The sequence below is a fragment of the Lemur catta genome, chromosome 10 (assembly GCF_020740605.2).
Source record: "Lemur catta isolate mLemCat1 chromosome 10, mLemCat1.pri, whole genome shotgun sequence".
In the NCBI taxonomy this organism is placed as follows: Eukaryota; Metazoa; Chordata; class Mammalia; order Primates; family Lemuridae; genus Lemur; species Lemur catta.
In genome coordinates, this window is record NC_059137.1 from 22828520 (window position 1) to 22854997 (window position 26478).

At 40.8% G+C, this 26478-nt stretch overlaps 1 protein-coding gene across 1 annotated transcript in view; it reads left to right on the plus strand.

Annotated features, from left to right (window-relative positions):
• Positions 1–9396: 9396 nt before the first annotated feature.
• The window catches only part of LPAR1 (lysophosphatidic acid receptor 1), a 124959-nt gene continuing 107877 nt past the window's right edge, over positions 9397–26478 (plus strand). Inside the window, exon 1 of the mRNA XM_045563644.1 lies at positions 9397–9688. The gene's annotated coding sequence lies outside the window, so the exon portion shown is untranslated. The remainder of the gene's footprint in view (positions 9689–26478) is intronic.

The following is a 26478-nucleotide window of genomic DNA, read 5'->3' on the forward strand; positions in this document are numbered from 1 at the left end:
CTTGCCTTTGGGTAAGGATATTCCCCAAAGCCTTTTAAACTACTGAGTTTTCCTGAGTCTTCCTCTTGTGGTATCATATCCCCAATGTTTGTGGTTATCATGTCTTCATGTGCTTTCACTGTGAGGGAAGGCAAATGTCTTTCCACTAGAATCTACTGCTCATGAGTTATCTCACAATAATTCCTATTTTGCAAGTGTAACTCTTTGTAGTTTTACAGCCCACTTCCATTTTCTGCAACTTCATGCCACACTTTATTTCTACTGCAGATGGATGATGTTTCTTTAAAAATTTCAAGGCCCCTTTAAGATAATGAGGGATACCAACATTAGAGCATCCATAGCCAGAGTGGTTTGTAAAGGATTTTAGGAAAGAAAACTTTTATTTCTTAAACAGAATAATGGAATCTCTCCAAGATGCCGTAAAGACTGGTCCTATTGATAGGTGGTTACGTACCCTGGCATATTCTCTAACGCTTGGAATACACAAGACATTTGTCACAATAATAGCAAGACTCAGTTCACATTAATGAAGACCAAGTAGGGAGCAGAGACTCTTGTTTTACCACTGTTTTCTTGGAACAAATAGATGAGCTGGAACTTAAACAATGTAGTGTGTGGTGAGGTGGTTAAGAACACAGACTTTGGGTTACAATCCTAGTTCTACCACTTACTGCCTGTTTGATCTTAGCTAAGTTAATTGACTTCACTATTCCTTAGTTCCTTCATCTACAAGATGGAAATAATAATAGTATTGACTTCATGGAATTGATGTGATGCTTATATGAGTTAATAATGTATAAAATGTTTAGAATAGTGTGAGAACTTGAAAGTACTATAAGAGCCATGTAAGTACATAGTAAGAACTTTGCTAGTGATTCTTCTTTTATTTTTTCATGAAAATTCATACATAAATATTCAATGGACAAAGTGAGAGAAGAATTATTTGGTAGCAAGTTCCTTGAGGAAACGACCAAAGCACAACCCACATTTTCTTTTTATGAATCCTGCCTAAATTACCCACATCTGCGTAAGAAAGTGGGAATGACATACCAATGGAAAAACAGGCTAATAAGCCTACCCTAGTTTCACGTTCAAGGGGTGGAATAATTTATGGGAAAGCTCTCAAAGGTTCTGAATGCTGCAATCAAATCACTATATGGAGAAAGCTGCAAAATCAAGTTCCAAACAATGAAAACATCAGTTTCTTAATGGAACAGGTCCAACCATCTGGCATTCATATGTTGTTTGTAGGGGCAGTTATTGTACAGACATAATGACCCAATTCCACCTCTAGGCAAGAAGCTTTCACGAAGGAAGTTTACCCTCGCCACTTGTGGCTGGTTAAAATTACCAGAAGAGTTTTGTTTTGTTTTTACTCTTCCATTGTTCATGTTTCAAATTCAGACCTTTTTTCAAGAGAACTCGAAAAGAAGGAGCTTCAAATATATTTGTAGCATGCAAGGGATTGGGGATAAGGAGGTTTCAATGTCTCAGAAAGAATTTTTTTTCAAGGCAATTTTTTTTTTTTTTTTAAAGAATTGCCCTGTTATACAGGCTAGATACAGGATACAGTCTTAATGATAATCAGTTAATTTTTCTAAAAAGATTTAAATTAAATATTGGATAATTTTTTTTTTTACTACACTTTAAAATGGATTTTTTTTTTTTTTCAGAGAGAGAGAGATTCTTGCTCTGTCAACCAGGCTAGAGTGCAATGGTGACAACATAGCTCACAGCAGCCTCAAAGTCCAGGCCTCAAGTGATCCTCCTGCCTCAGCCTCCCAAGTAGCTGGGATTACAAGTGTGTGCCACTGCACCCAACAGTTATTTTTATTGTTGTTAATCTTTTTGAGAAACTTAAGTCTCTGAAACAAGTTTTGAAGATAACTTTTCATACCCCTTCCTTTCTAGATATTTTCTTGAAGATTGGAGATGAATTAACTCTTCAGCAAATTCTATCAAGGCTCAAGTGTGATCACTTCCTTTCTTCTGGTCACACTGCATCTTCTCAGGCATTTTAAAGTGTTCTCTGTTACTGTTTCAAACTCATTACCGTCCATGTGTACCTTGCAAATTAGCAGAAACTTCTGAGATCACCTCTTGTCTGTATAGTAATCCTCTCCAGGTTGTATGTCTCATATTAAATTGGTTCGTATTCTAGGGTTTGTAATCTTTGCATGGTGCGGACACAAAGTGTCCAGGGTTTCTTGGTAATCATGGATGAGAACTCCACACTTAATGGGTGTTATGGGCTGAAATGTGTCCTCCTGGACCCAAATTCATATGTCAAAGTCTTAAACCCCAGTGCTTCAGAATGTGACTGTAGTTAAAGATAGGCCCTTTAAACAGGTAATTAAGGTAAATAAGATCATATGGGTGGGCCTTAATTCAATATGACTCATGTCCTTGTGAGAAGAAGGGATCAGGACATGGACAACATACAGACCGAGGGGGGAGACCAGGTGAAGACATAGGGAGAAGATGGCCATCTGCTTGCCAAGGAGAGAGGCCTCAGAAGAAACAACCTGGCTGACACCTTGATCTTCAAGCCTCCAGAACCGTGAGAAAATAAATTTCTGTTGTTTAAGTCACCCAGTCTGTGGTACTTTGTTATAGCAGCCCTATCAAGCGAATACAGTGGATGTGAATCTCAGTCAATAAACTTAGATATCATGGCCGAGTAGTATTCCATGAAGGAAAAACAGGAAAAAAAAACCTTAGGTATTCAAGAAGTATTTTTCTTTATGTCAGATTAAATTCAAATTCTGGATCTCTTATTCTTCATGGTTGGTGGGGAAATAGGAGCTCAGCTCTTTTGGAGTTTTCTTCCAATCTTAGGGAATTAGTTATACACACCTACCCAGGTCAGTTGCCATTCCACAGATTATATGGTGGCAATGTGTTGGAGACGGTCCAGCTAGCTTTGGCTCTTAGACATTACCTTTGAGACTTCCTTTGTTCAAGTTCCCTTGGTGCTATGTCCATTGAATGTGAACATCTGTTACTAAGCTATTCTAGGCCCCATCTACCTAAATATTCCTTGCAGTCTTTCTTCTCTGGGGTCTTGCTATCTCCCCAATCTTGCTGCCAGGAAGTAGGGAAGATGAGCCCTCTGCTCTTGGTGTATACAGATCTCTCTCTGTCACTCTCCCACTTGTAGAGTGTCTGTTTCTAAAGTCTGGGGAAACTGTTTTACCTTCAGGTCTAGTCATACCACTCTGTAAATCTCCTCCTAGTCTTTCTGTCAAGATTTTTGGCCTTTCTGTTCTCTGTCCCATCACGTACTTTCCTGAGCAGTAAGCACAGACCATATTACTATTCAACAAGAAAGGGGAAAGTGGAAATACAGGGAGAAGACAAAATGGAATAAAAACCTAAAAATAGAGTCCTACCATATAATTATTATATCCTACTAAAGACAGAAAAAACTACACACAATTGATTGTAGAAGTATATCTCATAGTTATTAATATATAGAATTAGGATGCTAGCTATGGGGAATCACAGACTTTATGCATAGGAATAAACTATTGACTTATTTTTAAAAAGTTAATTTGTCTTAGGACATATTTATAGTGTGTCTTGGTTTTCCATAGGAGTACTGTCATTTTCTGCTCTTAGGTGGTGTAGTGTCAATATGTGGTTAATCACAGTAGTAGCCCCCAAAGGATCTCATGGCTGAACATTATTCCATAATAGTTTGTTTTAGAAATATTATTGTATGGATAGATCCAAATAAATTTCATTTGCAATCAAAAATATATTATTGACGTATAATTTACAAACAACAAATTTTACCAATCTTAAATGTTCAGTTCAATGAGTTTGGACAGTTATATACACCCATGTAATCACCACTCAAAATAAGATACAGGACATTGCCCTAGCTGCAGAAAGTTTCCGTGTGTGTCTTTTCAGTCAACCCCCGCCCTGTAGGCAACCATTGTTCTGTTTCTATTATCATAGATTAGTTTTGCCTATTCTCAAACTTCATAAAAATGAAATCATATAGTATGTACTATTTTGCATCTATCTTCTTTTGCTAAGCATGTTTTTGAGATTCATCCATGTTGTTATGTATATTAGTAGTTTGTTCCTGATACTGCTAACTAGTCTTCCATTTGTGTCCTTTTAAAAAAAAATCTTTGGGATCTACTCTGTCTCTGTACCTGACAGAGTATATGTTAGCCTCTGAGAAATGCAGGAGGTTTGGCAGAGCCATTCAGTTAAATATAATCAGTGCCTAGTCAGGCAGAGTTTGTGCAAAGGTATAGCATCTCTAACTTGCCCACTTCTGGTGAGTGCTCACGGTAGAGGGCAATACCTTTGAGTCCTTTTCTCTGAGCTATCCACACTCTAGACTACAAGGTGTCATTGAACCCCTGAGATTACATTCAAAATATGTGTGAACATATACATTAGTTAAACTGAGGTAACAGATAGATTCTTAAAATGTAGTGGCCCAAAGAACAAGAAATTTAGAGTTTACATGAAAGTCCAGGGTGGGCACTCATGTCAGCAGAGAGGCACTTCTTCACATGGACATTTAGGTGTCAGGACTCTGTGCTCATCATCTTCACCCTGTGGCTTCTGAGGCTGGTGTGGGCACCACCATCCCAGTCATCCAGAAGGGGTGAAAAGTATGGATGGAGGAGCACACATGGGATTTTATAGGTACTCTCAGGATTGGCAGAAGGCACTATGCTTACATTCTACTGGAGAGAACTCAGTTAATGGCCTCAACTAACTGCAAGAGAGGCTGGGAAATCCAGTAGAGCTGGTGCCCAAGAAGGCAAGAATGGATATTGTAGCTAGAAGCCTCTCCTACAATATAGTATACTCTACATTTATGTGTAAAACAGTTTCATAGCTTTGATTAGGGTCTTACAGGGGTGACTCTCTACCCAGAAATGTTTAAGAGCCTCCTGTTAAGGGAACATTAGCACAGCTGTTTCCACCTTGCTCTAGAAGGTATATTGGGCCATCATGGCAAAACAACAGAAATGACATAAAATACACATGATGTAGGAAAACCCTCTTCCCCATTATTGCACAGGGTGGCATAATAGTGTTCATATTTCTTGGAGTACTCATTGTAGGACTTGAGGCAGACATCCTATCAGCTACTAGATCTCACAAAAATCCAGCATGTTAGAAGAAGCCATATATTATTTGAAAGAATGTGTTTCTAGAATTAGGTTGTTGGTAGTAACTCTTTATCACATTCAGGAAATTCTTCCCTATTCTTACTTTGCTAAGATTAAAAAAATAAATGAATAGTGAATTAATTTATATTTTCTGATATTAAACCATTTGCACATATACGGTGTCAATCCAATGTGTTTATGATGTATTTTGTGAAAACACATTGCTGAACTTGGTTTGAGAATATTATATGTAGAATTTAAAATTTTTTACTCCTTATGAAATTGGTCTATTATTTTTCTTTCTATGTCTTTGTCTGATTTTGGTATCAAGATTTTATTAGTTTACAAAAGGATAGGATGCTTTTCTTCTTTTTCTATGTGTTGAAACCATTTGAATAGAGGTTATTTGTCCATGAAGATTTGGTAAATCTTGCTCACCAAAACTTTGACTTTTTGTGTAGGTGGATTTAGAAATAAGGATTCAAATTATTTAATGGGCTTAAATACATTCATGTTCTTTATTTTTAATTTGTTTAATTTTTATGCATTCTCACAATGTTGCCCAGGCTGGCCTTGAACTCCTGGAATCAAGTGATCCTCCTGCTCAGCCTCCCAAGTAGCTGGGACTACAGGCACATGCTACTGGGCCTGGCTCTTTATTTTTTGAATCAATACATTTTCCTAATTTACTTCTCATTAAAAAGTATCTATTTCAGCTAAGTTTTTAAATGTTCACAGTACTGTAAGTATTAAAAAAATTCTACTAAAACTACAATTAGAATTTCCACATTCATAGTCTTATTTGTGTCTTTTCTCTTTTTTCATTGTCAGTTTTACCAGAAATTTACCTATTTTATAATTGTTCTACAGAACTAGCTTTCTGTTTTATTGAGCCTTACTATGGTTTCATTGTGTCCAGGTTTATTATTATTGGGTCTAAAATTGTGTATATAACACACACATATATAAGTTTTTTTCTTTTTCATTTTCTTCCCCAACCTTTGTTTTAGATCTAAGCCTTTTTACCTTGAATGAGAAAGACTGCAGAGAAAGGATTTGCTAGCCCTTGACCTGCTTCTGACATTACCCAGATTACTCATTCAGATATATGTGATAAGAAGGTGAACACAGTCACTTTGCTTCAGGCTTTCATTGCAGCCCCTGTCCTCAGAGTAGGCATCCACATGCACAAACCTAACTTCTCCCCATTCTTGAAGTTTCCTTATGCCACCTCCACCCTGAAGTGTTATTTTTTACTAAATGGAACTGCCCCACCCACCTCTGCCACTGGGCTTTTAAAATAGAAAGGTTTCCTAAGGGGAATGCTTTCTTTCTAGCCAAGGGAAAAACACCAGAGAGGCACAAATACCCCATTTTAAGAGGAAAGAAACTTATGCCCTGGGCTTCTGAAAAACTTTCTCAAGCAGGCTTTCTCTCAGGGTATTGTTTCACCAAAATGTATTCTTTGAATCAGTCTCTACCTTAATAGACTGGAGGGAAAGTTTCCAACAGATCTTTTTACTGATAGTTTTGATTACTCTCTAGCAGAAAATTTCAAAGGCTTTTTGCCAGAGGGAAGGGAACAGAGGGAGGAAGAGGGAACTCTTCCATGAGTTTGGCACGACTGGCAAACTCTTTTGACCAAATAATAGTGCCAAAGGCAGTGACAGCCAATTTTTAAATTCTTAATGAGTCTTGAATTATAGTCCTTGGATCACTAGATAACATCGATAATCTGACAAAGTCTATTGTGTCCTCCAAGACATTGGCGTAAAAACTCCACTTGAAATATCCCTCATCAAAATTTCATTTTGCTGAGAATATTTTTGTCATGTTTGACAGCACGAGATTCTTTGGGTCTTTGGCACAGCTGAAGTCATTTTAAGAAACAAATCTAGAGAAACAGTGCTTGGCAGAGGATAGGAGAGAAAGGGTATATCAGAAAGCACCAGGATGACTCTCCAAGAAAAGGACTAAGTCTGAATGACAAGAGGACTACAGATAGGTGAAAACATTCAAGAAAGTTTATCAAGGTATCCTCCCTGGCTTTCACTAAAACAACATGATTGCCGTTAGTGTTTTAAGAAGCCCATTCCAATATATTGTTTTACTTTGATAACGACAACTTGGAACCCTATACAACAAACTGCACTAGTATTATTAGTATTCCATTTTACAGATGATAACACTAGCTCATTTGAAACACAATACTACTTTTGATGCATTAATCTATATGCTAAACTGGATTCTGTATTGTATTTCGTTTTCTCTCTGCTTTTACACTGGACATACAACCTACATTTGATTTTAAAGTTATTGGTCTAAAGCTGGCTGCAGAAGCAGTCTCATTCAGACAGGTCCACACTTGTCAGGAAGACAGATCTGTCTGAACAGACCTTTTATTTTGTTCTCCACTTCATTTTAGGACCGTAGTACACCAAATAAAGAGGAAATAGGGTTTTACAGCAAATAACGTACTCTTGAATACACATATCTTGTATGGACAGATCTCCCCATTTGATGTTAGAAGGGACCACAGAGTAGTTAAGGTAGTTAATATGTAGCTGAAGCAGAAGCAACTGTACTCCTTAAGAAGGTAAGAAACAAAATCAATATATTAAAAATATTCAAGCTGGATGGTAGGTGAGAAACTCACTTGTACTTTACCTTTGATTTATGGGGAAAGGTTATGGAAATAATTTTAAAATGTTCTTTTTATTAAAGAAGTATTGGTATTGAGAAACTTAGTAAGAATGTATGGTAAGAAGGAGACAGGAAAATTAGTTAATAAGTGATATTTTTCTGAATTGAGTATAGCTATGGTTAAAAATATATAAAAGCACCTTTCAAGTATATTCTTTTCTTATCAATCTATACTTTTTATGATACTTAGTTTTTGTAGTGGACATTTTCCTATTCATTCCAGTATAATATTTCTTACAGTTTAAGATCAACCCCTATCATTATTTGTGAGATAAGAGAGTGGTTTTATAAGTATTTACATGCATTTCTACATGCTGTACGTGAACATACTGGTGTTGTGCATGAATGAACATATTGGCACTGTGCATATATTATTAACATTCATTTTTTTCACATTTTAAATCATATATTGGTGGGAAAGGAAAGAAAGCAGACTCGTTTAAAGTTGGTGTTAAAAAGGATTTGAATGATTGTTTTTAAAAAGGAAACAGCTTTGATTAATAAATGACTAGCAGCAGTCAGTCTTTTTTTTTTTTTTTTTTTTTGAGACAGAGTCTCGCTGTGTTGCCCGGGCTAGAGTGAGTGCCGTGGCGTCAGCCTAGCTCACAGCAACCTCAAACTCCTGGGCTCAAGCGATCCTCCTGCCTCAGCCTCCCGGGTAGCTAGGACTACAGGCATGTGTCACCATGCCCGGCTAATTTTTCTATATATATTTTAGCTGTCACATAATTTCTTTCCATTTTTAGTAGAGACGGGGGGGGGGGTGTCTCGCTCTTGGTCAGGCTGGTCTCAAACTCCTGACCTTGAGCGATCCTCCCGCCTCGCCTAGAGTGCTAGGATTACAGGCGTAAGCCACCGCACCCGGCCAGCGAGTCTTGAGCATCCTGTGAAAACCACATGAGCTTGGTCAGAGCTCTAAGTAGTCACTAGCGGGAAACGGTCCTGGTCCCTTCAAAGCATAACTCACTAGAGACTTGAAAAGTTTCCATCCCCTTTCAAGAAGTCTTGCCCCCCCCGCCCACTGCGGTTTACAATGACCTTTCCCTTCTGCAAAGCCCGAGATTACCGGGTGACCACCACCAACGCAGCCCTCCCTCGCTGTCCTGAATTTCTCTCTTAGACGTAGCCGTATCAGTCCTGCCGCATCCCCTGGCCTTACTACTGCTGTCCTGCCGTCCTAGGTGCCATTTCACGGCGAGAGCTGAGGAAGCTTTTACTTCCAAGCAGCTACTTTTGATATGCGGTGGCCTTAGCGGTGAAGAAGTCAGGGTGGGAGGTGGATGGGTGTGGTGGCGTGGCTGGAGAATCGCCCTGGAGTGCGTGTCATTATAGGACCTGGCTGAATCCCTGTGGCTGCCACTCTCTAGAAAAACATCCCTAGGCCTTGGTCCCGCGCCCTCCCGCCCACACCTCCAGGTGCACAGTCCCCGCCCTTACTCCTACTAAAATTGATAGTTTGCACTTGCAAAGTTATGCTGGGGAAGCGGAAGAGCCATTTATAATCGTGGCTATGGAGAACTAGGGGAGCAGAGTCATACTTGCTGTGGGCTGCAGAGCCAGTCAATGGAAAAATCAGAGAGAAACTGACACACCTTTTCTAGCAGCAAAGTCAAATCTCCGTCCTTTGCAGCCTCCAGTGAGGGGCGGCGCCGAGAGAAACTTTGCGCCTTCAGGAAAGTTTAGCAACTGAACTACGAGAGAGGCAGGCCACACTTCAGGGGATTTGCGGGCTCCGCGATGTGTTCCAGAGCTTTCCAAGTGGGAAGAGGAGAGCGGCAAAATGAAGACGCAGCGTGCAGGGGAGCCCACTGGAGTCCCGTGAGCTGTCCGGCGCTGGGGTGAGCACAGGAGGGGGTGGGGTGGGATCCCGAGCTGGCGGCCGCGGGTGTCCCGCCGCGGGTGTGTCGCGTCTGGGGCGGCGGAGTTTGGTAAGGTAATGAATGGGAGGCTTAGGTGACCCCCCACCCGCAGGCGGGGAGTTCAGCAGATGAATGGGGGAGGAGAGGGATAGGGGCGCGGGGGGCGTCACAACAGGTAAGGGGACGAGCTGGGGGCAGGGAGTCCAGGGGTGCGGGAGTTGCTACGTGGAGCAAGCAGAAAAGAAAGGAGGCGGAGGAAGAAAGGAGGCTGGCGTAGGCGCCGCTTCTTCGGCCCTCCCTCGGCGCCCCCTCCTCCGCCGCCCCTGCCAGCGCGCCAAAGCCGGGGCCGGAGGGGCCGCGCGGCGGCTGACACTCCCGGAGTTGCGACTCCCGCGTCCCGGTGCAGAGCGCTGCCCGGATCTTGGGCGGACTGGGCCCGGCGCTGCAGAGCCCTCCCCAGCCTCCCGGCTGCGCACGGGCCCCCAGCGGGGTGGGCGCTGGGGGCGGCCCCGCTCTGGGCGACTGCCGAGGGGCGGGCGGAGGGCCGGGCTCGGCTGGCGGCGGGGCGGGGGCCGCCGGGACTGGCCGCGCGGCCTGAAGCCAGCCCGGGGGCGGCGGGAGCGGGACGCGCGGCGGCGGCGGCGGCGGCGAGCGCAGGTAAAGAGGACTCGGTGCGGGGCTGGGGGACGGCGCCCCCTGGGCGCGGAGCCAGTGGCCGCGGCGACCGCTCAGCCGCCAAACGGCGCGCCCGGCTCGCACTGGCCAGCCGCAGACGGGCTTTGTGGCTGTGCGTGCGCGAGTGTGAGCGCGCGCGCTCGCCCGTGCCGGGTGTGGGTGGGTGTGCGTACACACGAGCCGGCCTGCGGGAAGCGAGGCTCTCCGGGCCTCCTTTACAGACCAGTTGACCGAGCCCCGGGAGGGAAGTGGCCGCAGCCGCCCGGGCCGCCGGCTCTCCTGTCCCTCGGCCAGGTCAGTGCGCCCTGGGGCCCGCGCTGTGCGCAGTGTCTGCGGCCGAGACCCGCCCAAGTGACACGTAGGTGGCCTCCGGTTACCTGGATCGGGGTGGGGGCATGGGAAGGCTTGCGAGGGGCCTTCGAGGTTCCCCCAGAGCCGCGTTCCGGTGGACGTGGACGGCCGGGGGGAGGTCCCCGCACCCCGCAGCGCAGAGCTGCTGAAGGCGCGGACTCCCGCACTCCTTGCTTCCCGCAGTCGACTCGGTCGTCCCTCCCAGGCTGAGGATTTTCACTTAAGTTTCTGTCCAGCCGCCTAACAAACATGCTTAGCAAGTAACTTAGCAAGTAACAGGCAAGGGACGGACTTGGTTTTGAGTCGATGGTTTTGAAATCAACAGGCTCCTTTAGCTTATGTAGGACTCGTTTGTTGTGAATGGATTTGAAGTTTAATCTTGTTTTTCTTTGCTGCCATTTGGCCTTTGATATGTTAAGAGTGTAGGCATTCAGGACTTGTTGCTGCCTCCCTGTCTGGGGCCCGAGATTGTTGCTGTCTGCTGCTCCTCCTCTTTATTTTACTTTTTGTTGAAATCCATGGATTTATCGTAAATGCGGGTGCTGTCTTGTTTCACTATGAATGCTTTGTTTACCATTGGAATAGATGCATATTTGTAAACGTAAATATCGAAAACATAACTAGTTTATTAGAGCAGAGTCCTCCATTCCTTCGGGCAATCACGGTCTGTTTTTCACCTATTTGCGTGTCATTTGCTAAGCGTAAGCATAACTATGAAGCTAGAGATCTGAGATTTAAAGTCTGCCATTCTGGTTAAAGCGAGACTCTGCACTCGGAAAATTCCAAATTCTTGTAAGAAGTTCTTCCCTTGTCAGATAAAAGATTGAGTCCCCAGGAAAAAGGGTGTATATTAGAGTTATGGCTGTTTGATCCAAACAAATTCCACTAAAACACACGCACACACAGATGTAATGTCACCTCCTTACTCTGCCCTTGGTTCTCCGAGTCCGGGTAGGAGTGAGCATAATTGCCCCAAATGCAAAACTGAATAATGATCAGCGTTTTAAGTATATTAAGGCTGCATTTTTCTTGATGCCATTTAATTTGAGGATAAAGACGCCAAGTAGCAAGAGGAGGAGGTAGGGTGAGGCAGTACAGTACCGGCTGAGGAGCAGGCGGAACCTGGGTTGTCAGAATCCGAGCCCGCACGCGCGCCGCGTCCCCTAGCGGTGCGACCTTAGCCAGGTCAGCTCGGTGTCCTCATCTGGAAAATGGAAGGTATTTGACGAATCTTTGCTGTTCCTTCCAGCTCCCCAAATATCTAGAAACCGGTGGGTGGTAGTCCCATGTTAGCACAGCAGGTACGGAGTAAAGGGAAGTGAGAGGGCAGGAGGGCCAAGAAGGTGGGAAAAATCCAGCAACAGGGGATGCCTGGAGGAGAGAGAACCTATAGTTGGGAGCTGATTTCTTTCATTTTTTTCTTTCCTCCTCCTCAAGGCAATCAGTAATACTCCTCCTGCCTGCATCAATCTCGTTACTCTTATTATTTAAAGCTTGTGAGTCTGTTTGGCTAAGGAGAAGTCAGGGTGGTCCTTGGAGTCTGACCTCTATTATCACCTGATGGGCTTTTCATGTGCATCATTGTCTCTCAGAGAAACAGCTGCAGCCCAGTGCTGTGGGCGCTCAGCATGGATTTCAGTATCCCTGGGAGTGATGGGAAAAAATAACAGAGGTGGGAATGTAAGTGGCAGCTCTTTCAAAATTTCTATTTTCATTCAAAGCTAATATTTTCCAAAAACTAATTTGATTTTTTTTTTCAAATTATACCTTAGACGTTGCAAGGTTTTACTGAATCTCTTCTGTACTGATCTACTGGAACATGCAAAGAAAGTAAAAATCTCACTTGCTAAGACTTTCTGATACACAATCACATTCAGCCTGAAGTTAGTGATATTTAGGGCCAAAAATCATTACAAATGCTTAGTAAGGAAAGTTGCAATCTGGGCAGAATACACTGTATCATTTTCACTGGGAAGCTCCAAGTATTCAGCAAATAGCACTTTTGGAATTCAGTTTGAGGTCAATATTTTAATGTCCATGCTTGATGTGTGGCCTGTCTTTAATGTTTTTTTTTTTTTTTGCTATCAATATGCCCACACCCTTGAGGAACATGATTTATTTATAAAGTGAAGTGTGATGTAATAAAAACTCAAACATAAGCTCTTGGTTTAGAGTCTGAAAAGCGCTCTGGTCTTGTTAAGTCAGCATCATACTACTGTGTAGTTTCTTATTTTTACATATCCTGTTACACCAAAAGTCCCTGTAGTGTTGTTATATAAATATGGAAAACTATTATGGATGTCTTAGAAAGTTGGGAGAAAAGAAGGAAATTTTAATTTGACAAATAATGCTGAATTCTTTTCATGTGGCAGATACAAGGATGATGACAAGGAAACTCCAGCAAGAGCTACAATGCAGGAGGAATAGATGCTTTAGTATGTATACTGAATATGTACATGCTATATTGCATAACTGGGTGGTAGATGTAGAGTCCAAGTCCATCCTTTGGCATGCCAGGGAATGGAGAATTTTTTAAACTCTGGGGCAGACTTCACAGAGCTTGAAGAATGATGTGTCTCTCTTTTTTTTTTTGAGATAGAGTCTTGTTCTGTTGCCCGGGCTAGAGTGCTGTGGCATCAGCCTACTTCACAGCAACCTCAAACTCCTGGGCTTAAGCAATCCTTCTGCCTCAGCCTCCCAAGTAGCTGGGACTACAGGCATGTGCCACCATGCATGGCTAATTTTTTTTCTATATATATTTTTAGTTGTCCAGATAATTTCTTTCTTTTTTTTTTTTTTAGTACAGACGGGGGGTGGGAGTGGGGGGGGTGGGGGGGGGCGGGGGGTGGAGGGTCTCGCTCTTGCTCAGGCTGGCCTCGAACTCCTGACCTTAAGCGATCCTCCTGCCTTGGCCTCTCAGAGTGCTAGGATTACAGGTGTGAGCCACTGTGCCTGGCCAATGATGCGTCTCTTAAAAGATGAATGGTGGGAGAGTGAAGATGAAGGTAGTAGTCAGAGTCCTGGGTGATGAAGGCTGGAAAGTTACAAGGTGGCAAATTATGGGGGACCTTGAGTGTTATTTTAAGGAGCTGTGCTACATGGGGAAGGGGAGGGGAGGAGGGAATATTATTTAAACCCAAGATGCAGGAAGATACTGGGTAACCCATATTGGGGAAAAAGGGGTGCAATGATTGAGAGGTGGCTGGGTTCTTATTCTGTTACATTCCATGGTAACTCATGGCTGCTAAGTTTTAGGCCATTTTATCCAGATTATTTAAAGGCTGTAGAAGAGACTAACGTGGTTTCTTCTTCCCTATTCTCTCCAAATTGATAGTGCTCTTTGTGTTTCTGAGACTTTTAATTTAGTAAAAATTAATGATGCTATTGGGTTATATCTGGACCTTTTGGGGCCTTTTGAATAGGTGGGTTAGAATCACTCTGCAGCCACGGAGCTGACCAAGAAAACATTCTCTTTCTCTCTGTTTAGGGAAGAGCTTGCTGGTTAATGCTAATTTAAACATGTCTGTCTTCTGGCAACTGGCATTCTTGACCCTGTTTATTTTATACATGGTATTTAACCACAGTGGTTGAATATTTGCAGCACAGAAGAAAAGAATTATTATTAGCTTGAAAATGGGGTAATGCCCTTGTAAATGATGGGAGGGAGAGTAGATGGGAGAGGAGAGGGAGAGAGCAGTACCCTGGGTACTGCAGTGAGGGCTGACACAACGGTGAGAATGTTTTATTAAATTTAACCTTCAATAGAAGTAGCTTGCTCAACCCTGTACAATAATACCGCTTTAAGAGTTTTTTTTTGTTGTTGTTGTTCCTGGTCAACTTCTGGTTTTTATTATTATTTTTTAAATCCCTAGAGCTGAAGTGTTTAGTTCATTATCTCTCAGATAGGAAGAAGCTCTGTGGGACCTATTTGGGAGAGGAGTTCAGCAGCTCTGTAAGTTCCCTGTCACACCCCAGTACCTCTGTGTCGCAGGTGGGAATGGATAGGTTTTCAGCTGCATGTCGAAAGTGGAGCTGATTTGGGTGTCTTTTCATGGCCCTTGAATCTGGAGATGTTAGCTACCCAAGAGAGATAGTAAAAAGAAGCTAACCTAATCTCCTTTAATTATCTTCTGAATACAATTGGAATGAACGATTCTCTCACCAGTTTGTTTTATCTTCTGTAAAGGAACTTGAGCTTGGCCTGTTTAATAAGTTAGTTAAGTTGCAGGAACCCTAGGTTAGTATACTTTATTTCTTAGGACACATTTTTGTGGGGGAGGGAGCAGGGATGGTGGTGGTGGTGATGGTGGTAATTTTGATTAAATTCCCTGGCATTTTTTAAAGCAGGTTAGTATTATTTCAAAGCAGTGGTGGTGTTACTGGCTTGTGGAGATGGGCCAAAAAAAATCATCGTACCACTTGCATGTTGGTTCCTGTCATCTGACCAGTGCTATAGAAGCTTTAGCCCAGAAGTTCATCTAAAATTCAAATTTGTTTTTTTCAGAAAGGAAGGAAGACTATTTTACTGCATTCATGTATTTAGGTTATAATTTATTTTCATTCTGTGAGACTATTTTTAAAAACCTGATATAATGACAGGGCAGACCCTTAACTATAATCACTTTAGTCACAGTGTGAAGACAAACGTGAATAAATCTGAACGAGGTAGATCAGGCTGTGTTTGCTGTATTATGAAAATAAAAAAAACCCAGCCTTTTTCTCTAAAAGAGAAAGTAAGTTTGAGTAATGATATCTGGCCATGGATCACTCTTTACGGTGGGATATCTAAGGTTGTAACTGTTAGTTAAAGGAAATTTTCTCCATTATGGCCCTTATGTGTGCCTATGGTTCTTAAGGTTGAGGATTCACTACACAGGGACTGCTTTACTGTGAACCATTCCTTTCAGCAAGTTTCTCTTTATTTATTTATTTATTTATTTATTTATTTCTGATATGGGTCTTGCTCTGCTGCCTGGGCTGGAGTGCAGTCGTGTGCTCACTTCACTGTAGCTTTGAATTCCTGGGCACAGGCGATCCTTCTGCCTTAGCCTCCCAAGTGGCTGGGGTTATAGTTGCATGCCACCACACCCAGCTAATTAAAACATTTTTTTTTTGTAGATGTGGGGTCTCATTGTGTTGCCCAGGGTGGTCTGGAACTATTGGCCTCAAGCCATCCTCCCTCCTCAGCCTCCCAAAGTGCTGAGCCACCTTGTCCAGCTTTACTTACTTATTTTTGGAGACAGTCTCACTCTTCTGCCCTGGGTAGAAAGCAGTGCTGTCATCAGAGCTCACTGCAACCTCCAACAACTCAGCTTCAGTGATCCTCATGCCTCAGCCTCCTGAGTAGCTGGGACTACAGGAGCATGCCATGATGCCCAGCTAATTTTTGTATTTTTAGTAGAGACAGGGTCTTGCTTTTGCTCAAGCCAATCTGGTACTCCTGAGGTCAAGCAATCCTCCCGCCTCGGCCTCCCAGAGTGCTAGGATTACAGGTGTGAGCCACCATGCCCAGCCTATTTATTATCTTAGATGTCAAAACAATGCTCTTGATTTTACTTCATGCCAATCTACTATACTCAATTTTCTTTCTCTATGTCCACATGGTTCTCCTTGACAAATCCCTAACTGCTCCCGTTCTAAAATTCTGCCCTCATTAATGGATATTCCTGGCTCTTTGGAGGGAAACATGGTTCACAGGCAGAGGAAACAAGTTCTGTTCAACCCCAGGAGCACTTAATTGACAGCTTGCTACATAATAGGTGTTGTTACTAGGGGTGAGTGTGAATAATTTTCAGATTCTTACCCTCCAGGAGGAGCTTACAGACATATTAACAGATAATTACAATTCGGCACAACAAGTGTTATAAGAGAGATAAGCACCAAAGACCCTCAGGGTTGAGATGTGGGTGGGAGGGTCCGGGAAGGCTCCTGCAAGATCAGGGTCTGGAAGGACCCTATGGGAGCCTAGAAGAGGAAAAAGGAGATCAAGAGGCTTTTTATTTCTAGTTTTGCTATTGCTGGGTAAGTCGAAGTGCCTCTCTTTTTATATCTGTAAAATAAGAATAAGAATTGATATTATCTGGTTGCCACTTCTAGTTTCCATTTACTATTTGTTCCTCAATTTAATCCTTTATATTTTCATTCATTCATTCATTCCACATTCAATAGGTATTTGTTGAGTACCCACCATGTACTGGGAAAATAGCACTGCAGGAAACAAGACATGTATGGTCCCTTCTCTCTTGGAGCTTGCATTCTATCTTTATGTTAATACCAGAAATTCTTTTGAAATGCCTTCAAATATAGGGGTATGTCTGTTGAGTTCTTCAGTTTTGGGAACAAACTCTGCGAAGTATTCTCCGTGCTTTCGGGCCCGTTAGCTTTTCCCTCTTAGGGAAGGAGACACAGACACAGTATCTTCACCATTGTTTTATAAATTTGAAATGTTTTGCCAAGATTTACCTGTTAGTTGTAAAGTCTAGAGACAGACACAGCTGTGTTTTACCTATAGCCTTGGCTTGCTTCCAATTCATTTTTGAATATTCTTACCTTTAACCCAACTTGTGTTTGAGTTTCTATGTTCAGTTTATGACTTGCGTCCTAGAATAATCCCAGTCCTAGTGTTTGTGGGAAGTTAGACTTATTTTGAGGTCACACTATCATGGTGCTTTGCTTTGTTAATGTATGTCACTTGCAGTCTTGTTGAAGTCACTCAGGGATACAAACACAGTAGAAAGCCTTCCCACCAGGAGGAGGTAGCCGCATTCATTGATAAAAACACCATAGATGTGTCTAAAGTGCCTCATCCACCTTACCCATCTGATGTAACCCCTTTGTCATCAGTTAGTTACATAGCCTTTCAAACTCGTCCTTTTACTTACACAAACCTACAGAAATGTATGTGTGTTTATGCATATTTATGTGTGTGGGATGGGTGTGGGTGTGTTTATATGTACACATACACGTTTGTGTGTGTGTCTGTCTGCATTTTTGCCTGCCCCTATCTGCTTTTGCTTTAGAAAGGCCATACTTGACGCTGCCGTTAAGCAAGCGAGGTTCGAAGCCAGAAGAGCCTGGTTAGGCTCTCCTTGAATCAGTGCAGTATGACGTTATACAATTAGGAGTTCTTGTTAGAGTGATGTGAATGTCTGTTATGAACGAAGAACAAGAAAACTGTTTCCAGCTGTGTGACAACCCACACAACAAATACTGCAGAGAATATTTCCACAAGAGCTGTGCTTCATCTGGGTCTCAGACAGGGGAGGAGGGGCATTTTGGAACACGTGTTTAACATCTGTGAGCCTTTTGTTAGGTAGAAAACAAGGCATGGGTGGAGGAAGGCCTATCAACCACTCTGGGAGCAGAGAAGATAGGTGGAGTTATTCATTATAGTCGGGCTTCATTGTGGGTGTATTAAGCGAGGACCCCCCTCCCCCTTAGAAGTCTGTAATCAGCAGATGATAAGGATAGTGTGTTCTTACTAAGGGAGTAAAACAGCTGAAACAGAATTGCCTTTTGTTAAGGGGCTGCTTTGCCTTCTTGGACTATGATTTGTTGGGAGAAGGATGATTGTCAAGTCACAAAAATGAGGCATTCATTCTGTACCCACCATTTCTTGTATTAATAGGTCCACAGAGAACTGCATGCTTTACTTTCTGAGTCGACACAGTGGTGTAAAGGTTCAAAGGCTAGGGCAAGATCGCTGACTTTTCCAAATTCAGCAGAATCTGTTCTCTGGTCACTTTATCTGAGACCCTGTGAATCCAGTTTTATGCAGCCGAAATCTTGGAGCGCTTCTGTGTCTTTATGCTTGGCTGAGGACACCGAAATAAAAAACAAACATGCAAACCAACAATCAAAAAAGGATGGTACCTGCTCTCGAGTAGCTCGTATGTGGAGAGACTTGGAGAACAATGACTAAGATCCAGTGGACAGTGAGAAATGCTGTAAACCAAGGTTTACACAAAGAGCTTTCTGCATGTCTGAGGATGGAGAAGGTAAGGCAGCCTTGGAGGAGAGGAATGATGTGTAGCCAGATGCTGGCCTCGATGGACAAGTTGGTGGAGAAGCTCATTCCTTGGAGAAAAGTGGTAACACAGGCCCAGGGTACTGCCTGAGAGTGCCAGGCTTGGGGAAGAGTGCCTGAAATTTATAGGTTGTAGCAGGGAGTGGTGATGGTGTATGGGGCTAGTCTTGAAGGTTGTGGAGGTAGCATAGAAAGTGCTGCAGAGTTGGGGACAAGAAAAGGGCATCTTGATGTCATTATGAGAAGGGATGAGAGAGTATGAGGATTATTGCAGTGAGGTTTGCTTTTGACATGTGTAAGACATGGCAGATATTTTCAGCTGGTAGCTAGAAATTTGAGTTTGAAGCTTAGCTGAGAAGTCAGAGCTTGCTGTGTTCAGGAGTAATTGTTATTAATGTATGTTGGAATAAATGTCAGTGGAATTGATGCAATAAGCTGGAGAGAACTTTTAGAGTGAGAAGAGTGATATACTCAGTATTTTAACAAGCATAGGACTTACTTTGATTCTTTATATTATTTTTCTTGAGCAAATTAAGACAGTTTTATGGGTTATCAAACATTCATTGAGCATCCACTATGGCTTCTATTGATGTGGTAGTTCTGGGATGATAGGAAGGAAATGTGTGAATTTCAGCATAATATTCCTATAGAGTGAACAGAAATCTCTGAAATAATCCATTCCAGCTACTATTGCCTGAAAAAAAAAATTCTTAAAATAATTGGAAGACTGGTAGTGATTTGGGGGCCGAGGGGAATTGCAAATATAGTGTTAATTTACTGTAGGACTAACAGCAGTGTCATATTGTTGTCATTACTACAATAAAAGACACACAGACTTCTCAGAAGAACTTAGGAAATCCCAGTAGCCTAAAGATGATACTTGGAGAAACTCCAACAATTTTTTCATGGAGGTTTTTAAAATCTGGTCAAGTAATTTTAAGCTTTAGTTGCCTGATTAAGCAATAACTTCAGGTAAAAAGCAGGATACGGTACAACTTTGTGCTTTATCTGGCTTAAAAAAATCTTTAAGAATTTATTTCAATTTCTGATAATTATATGGGCATGCCTTCCTTGCAAAATAGAACAAAGATAAATTTATTCTTGTTTTTTCTTTCTAAGCCATTATGATTGTTTAAAATTATGGTCATTTCCATTTGACGGCAAAAACAGTACCTGCTCATTTTTGAACGTTTGGCATGTACAGGAGGTTCGTGTGTAGTTTCACCACTTCAGAATAACTTTCTTATTCCATTTTGGGATATTTGCTCTTTCTGAATATTTAATGGCATTCTGCTTTATATGAGGAGTATGTACACATGCCATTGAAATCTTTCATTTTTAATTTCTAATGATACATAAGTCACACTATTTAATATGTATCATATATAATTAATCATTCTCTCTCTGATGGCTTCTTTTGGTCTCTTTTGAGGGCTGGTGCTTCTTTGTCCATCTTTCAGTGCTGATGTTCCTAGAATTTTATCCTTGCTCTAAACCATCTCCATGTGTGAGCCTATCCACACAGTGGACTGTGGTTTCCTGGCCTTTGCCTTGTCCCTTCTGCCTAGAATGTTCTTTCCCAGGTATCCAAATGTTTGCCCTCTCACCATTTTCATGTGATGAGGCCTCCTCTAATCACTATGCTTAAAATTGTATGACCTTTCCCATCTATCCAGCCTGCCTGGATATTTTCTTCTCCATTGTACTTACCTTCTTCTGACATCTTCTTAGATGAGGCAAGGTTTTTTTTTTTTTTTTTTTTATTCCTATTTTATTTTCTGTTGTTTTTCCAATGTTTAGTACAATATCTTGCACATAGTAGAAACTCATTTTTTTAATAAAAAAAGAATGAACTTATAAATATTTGAATAAGTGAAAAAGAGATATTCCTCATCTACTGAGCGTATTATAGTAAATAAGATACAGTCTTGACCTCATGAGATTGACCTTCTAGTGAAGGAGATGACCTTTGAACAACTAACTCCGTGTGATTGGAATTAGGGAGAAAATCAGGGTGTCCCGGAAGGACATAACAGGGCGACTAACCTTGTCTGAGGGGATGAGGAAAGTTTCTCTGAGAAAGTGGCATTTATGCTGAGAATTGAAGCATGAGTTGAAACTGTGAACTAGGGATGGAAAAGGAGGGAACCATTGATAAAGAAAAAGAAAGGCTGGTTTGATGAAAAAAGAAAAGCAAAAAATTAGATAAAACTTTGGTTCTTGCTTCTTGAGTTGAAATTAGTTCATATGTTTTAAATTATGAAAGTAGGTAAGGATAGAAACTTATCAACTTTGCTGGCATTTTTGATATACAGTGCTGTGTGTGTGTGTGTGTGCATGTGTATTTTTGAGACAGGGTCTTGCTCTGTTGCCCAGGCTGGAGTGCAGTGGCATCATCATAGCTCACTGCAACCTCAAACTCCTGGGCTCAAGTGATCCTCTTGCCTCGGCCTCCTGAGTAGCTGGGACTACAGGTGTACACCACCATGCCCAGCTAATTTTTTTCTATCTTTAACAGGAACAGGGTCTTGCTCTTGCTCAGGATGGTCTCGAACTCCTGACCTCAAGCAGTCCTCCTACCTCGGGGCCTCCAAGAGTGCTAGGGTTATAGGCGTAAGCCTCCGTGCCTAGCCTATATTTTCAATAATTTTGAAATCAACAGTGTTTTTATTTTTAGTTTTGAGTCAGTCATTATTGACAAAGGAGATATTTTCCATCTGAAAGTGGCAATCTTTTTTTAATGGAACTAGCTTAAATTCTGTTTTGTGCTAATACAAATTACTGTAAAAATTTAAAACAGTACAGGGAAAGTAAACGTTCTTGTAATACGTGCCTTCACTGGGAATGCTACTAGTTGGTTTAGTATGGCTTGGCTGAAGATTGCTTTATTATAGGTACTTATACATGTAGACTTTTGCATTGATTATTGGTTTTATTCTGATAAGTGAATGTGGGTTGTGCAATTTCTATGTCTTGTGGATTAAGGGTTTCTGTTTCCTGAATGCTTGAAAAGAGCATGGTTTTCTAAAAGTGACAAGGACAATATATATTTATTAATTCAGCCAGTATAATAATATTATTCACGTTCTCTGTGCCCTGTTTATCTTCTTGAGCTGTTATAAACTGATAATGGTCCCTTAGTATGTTTGTACAAATTACAAATGAGCTTTTGTCAATTTTTATAACAATCTGTATGTATTAGAATACTGTTAAATATATAAAGGTTTCTATTAGGTCTTTATTATGTATTTGTCAATATAAAATAACCCTCTATGCATTTGGAACTACATTCTGCTTTTTGATATTACCAGCTTTTTTTTCTTTGAGATGACTTCATCCTTCTGATCTTAAACTCTTGGTGTCATTTTGTTTCACATATTTTTGCCTGTAAGCAGCCTTTAATTGGATCTTGTTTTTAAGTACCTCTTAATAGGAAACATTACTTCTACATTTATTATTATAACTGCTACATTGGATCTTCATTCTTACTCTCAGTTTTCTGTTATGAAAGGTACTAAAGCCTTTTGTAAAGAGCACTGGCTTGCCAGGCAATACCATGTTATAAGTCCTTATTCATCCAGTAGTTAGCTGCGTGGTCTTGGATAGATGACATAATGTCTCTAAGCCTACAGCTTTTCATTTGCAGAGAAACAACACACAATACATAAATCCTCAATGAATGTTTTTAAAATGCCTGGCATGCTGAATGTATTAGGTACCATTATTATTATTATCATTATTGATAGGTTGAGTCATATGAAATTGCTGGTATTTGACTGGTATTTGCTGGATCTTGACCTATAAAAAAGGCAGTTTCATATGGTTCAATCTAATGTTATGCTTCTCCTATTTATCTGGACAATTGCATCTTTCATATTTCTGAATTAAACTCAGGATTTTTTCTAAATTTATCAGAGCATATGTCTTATTGAAATTCAAAAAGTGTGCATGTGGCTCAAGAATATGCTTCTTATTCATCCTTTAATGCCTTGATTTTGGCTTTTTTCTCTTATATTCCTAGCACTATTGCCAATTTTTGCCTTTTGGTGCACCTTCTTGAACATTATTTTAATGGGAAATTGGGAGGAGTTATATTGGGACATTTAGTTCGGTGTCTTTGAAACTTTTTTGTCCATGACCTATAGTTAGAAATGTTCATACATATATGAATGAAAGAATAGTTTTATGTAGTTTACTACATAAACTCTGCTATTTTCTCTATTTTTTTCCTATAATAGCCTGTTCAGTTTCATTAAAAAAGGTGCTGGTTACAAATCAGACATTTTCCAAACACTGATCTAGTCTGTTGCTATGCTATGTGGAATTAGCCTCATTTGTTATTGAACATCTATTTATTATGTACGTTATCAATTACTGTGTTTGTAGCTGGGAATTGAGTGGTGAGTCATTTTCACTGGGCATGAAGCATACAGTCTAGTGGGAAGGAGGATATTGACCAAATAATCACCCAAATGTATAAATACACAATGTGATAAATGCTATGAGGGAAAGAGCAAAAGAGATTAAATGGGAAACCTCATCTGACTTTGGGGGTGATTCAGGATTTTGGAGAAGTGAGATTTGATGAGGTCTACAGAATGAGAACGGGTTAACACTGTAAAGAATACTCAGGGGTGTGTGTGTGGATTGCAGAATCATGGAAGAAAGGAGTAACAGAAGCAAAATAGATTAGTGAAAGTGAATGACAGGTAGAAGGAGGTCTTTGAGGAGCTGGCATTTTTTGTGATACTTAGTGGGCCTTCCTGTTTGTGATTTTTCCCTCTTTCACTTGACAAAGTCAAATAGCAATAGAAAAGATTTTTTGGGGGAAAATTGATGTAGGTGTTTAAATAGTTTTGTATTATAGCAATTTAGCATATTCCTAAATAACAGCATTTATTGAAGGCTTGCTCTATATTAGAAGCTGTGCATACATAGACAGGAGAAGTGGATTTGGTTAGGTTAAAAAAATACGCTTACATCATGTAATTACCAATTTAGTAACTATGCATAATTTGTAAGAAATTAGAACACCGAAGTTAAGTTTTGGTAAGTAAAGACCAGATGATTAGGTGAGTATTCTGTAGCCTCTCCTTAATTTAAAAAATAATGGTAAGAATTATTGCTGTGCTAGGATTCTTATTTATTTATTTATTTATTTATTTATTTATTTAGAGACAGAGTCTCACTCTGTTGCCCGGGCTAGAGTGAGTGCCGTGGCGTCAGCCTAGCTCACAGCAACCTCAAACTCCTGGGCTTAAGCGATCCTCCTGCCTCAGCCTCCCCAGTAGCTGGGACTACAGGCATGTGCCACCATGCCCGACTAATTTTTTCTATATATATTTTTAGTTAGCCAGATAATTTTTATTTCTATTTTTAGTAGAGACGGGGTCTCGCTCAGGCTGGTCTCAAACTCCTGACCTCGAGCGACCCACCTGCCTCGGCCTCCCAGAGGGCTAGGATTACAGGCGTGAGCCACCGTGCCCGGCCCATAAAGAGTTTTAAAGAAATATTTTAAATTAGAAATCCATAAAGTAAGTTTGAGACCAAATGAGATGGGAGACTGTGATTCAGGTGCCAGTTTTCCTGCTGCTGCCTGTGGGGCCCCTGATAGCACTCAGCCTTCCAGGTCATCAAGTCCTTGTCTTAAAATAGAGGACTTAGAATCAGTTTGCACAAATCATTCTCCCAGTCCTGTTCTTCAGCTGTATGCTTTCTATTTTCAACTTTGCTCTGGCTGTTTAATCTTAAAGACTTGACCCATCATTTAGCTATTTTAGTCTGACAGGCTCAAGCTAAACTTGAGAGAGCTCCAGGTATTTGCATCCTTCTACATCTTTGTAAGGTTGGGCTCAGGTGGCACTAACTTCCTCACGTTGGACCATAGTTTCTTGGAGAAATTTTATTTTCAGATTCGTAAGTGTCACTTGAACTTCTTTGCTTGTTCAAGGGAATCTCAACACTCAACAGAGGTTTTTTTCACCATGAATTTGGGGAAGAAATCCCAGCTTTTCAAGCATTTGGCCATCTTAAACTAGAGGGCCATTTTGAGTCACAAATTCTTATCTAATTCAGAGATTAGGAACATTGTTGAATACTGTTTTTGTAGGAGCAGGAATTAGCCCAAGTTTCATGTCTAAATACATATTTCTGCAAGAGATTTATTGTAAAATATATTTAACATTTGCTAAGGACTGAATTGTGCCCCCCAAATATTCATATGTTAAATCCCTAAGCCCCAATTTGACTGTGTTTGGAGATAGGGCTTTTAGGAGGTAATTAGGGTTAAATGAGGTCATAAGGGTGGGGTCCTAATCCAATAGCATTAGTGGCTGTGTAAGAAGAGGAAGAAGGAAATCTTTGTCTCCACACATATGCACCAAGGAAAGGCTATGTGAGCATAGCAGGAAGGCAGCTGTCTGCAAGCCAAGAAGAGAGCCTTCCCCAGAAACGAACCATTCTAGCACCCTAATCTTAGGTTTCTAGCCTTCAGAACTATGAGAAAATAAATTTCTGTTGTTTAAGCTATCTAATCTATGGTATTTAAATATGGCGGCCTAAGCTGACTAATAAAATATTCCATTAAGTTTGACTGGAAAGAAAAGTATTAACTCTTGCCAGTAGCTGTCATGGCAGAAGCTAGTGGCCTACTTTGGGCTTATTCTGATAAATGGAGAATGTAAAGGATTATTTACCTGCCAAAGTCACTTCCTTTTGCCTTCATCCCATTTTAATGGCAGAATAACTCAGTGGGTAAAAATTTTTCAGTAAACACATCTTAAAGTATTTAAAACTGTTGAACTCGTTTAAAACTATTTTTATGTGAAATGCTGCTTAGCATATTCTTAAATGTTTTCTAAATTATTTCAAAAACCACATTATGGCAATATTTAAATAAAACCACTTATATTTGCCACATATTTTCATTTAATTATGTTCATTTTATGGCCTTTTTCATTATGATCTATTATGGTTTACTTCTACCTAGAGGTAACAAATGTGTGTTTTTATTTCTACTATTTTTTTTTTACCCATGGTCTTATATGGCAATATAGTTTAAATCATATTTTTAATAACCTGGTAATAATCCTTTAAGTTGTTAAACTATTCATTCAAACATTGTCCTATTTTTGGACATTTAGTTTTTTTTTTTTTTTGAGACAGAGTCTTGCTGTGTTGTCCCAGGTAGAGTGCAGTGGCATTATGATAGCTCACGATCCTCCTGTGTGAACCACCACACCCGGCTGACTTCTATTTTTATTAGAGATGGGGTCTTGCTCTTGCTCAGTCTGGTCTTAAACTCCTGACCTCAAACAATCCTCCTGCCTCGGCCTCCCAGAGTGCTAGGATTACAGGTGTGAGCCACTGTACCCAGCCTTGGACAGGTAGTTTTATTTCCCATTTCCTTGCTATTTTAAAAACCATTGCACTCAACAGCTTTCTATGTAATTTTCTTAGACTATCTAAGAGTGGGATCACTAATCTGAGAGTAATGTTATTTGGTTTCCAAGTAGATTTAAAATGGTTGTTAAAAAAACTTTTCAACTTACAAAAGTAATTCCTATATGTGTTCATTGTGGAAAACAAAGCTATAAAGAAGAAAAAATAATCATAATCCCCACTTAGAGATAGCCATTGTCAAGTTTATGAGATATTCCCTTCTAATAGCTTTTGAAAGCTTACTGGACAATCAGAATCCTGTCCTTTCTCTTAATGG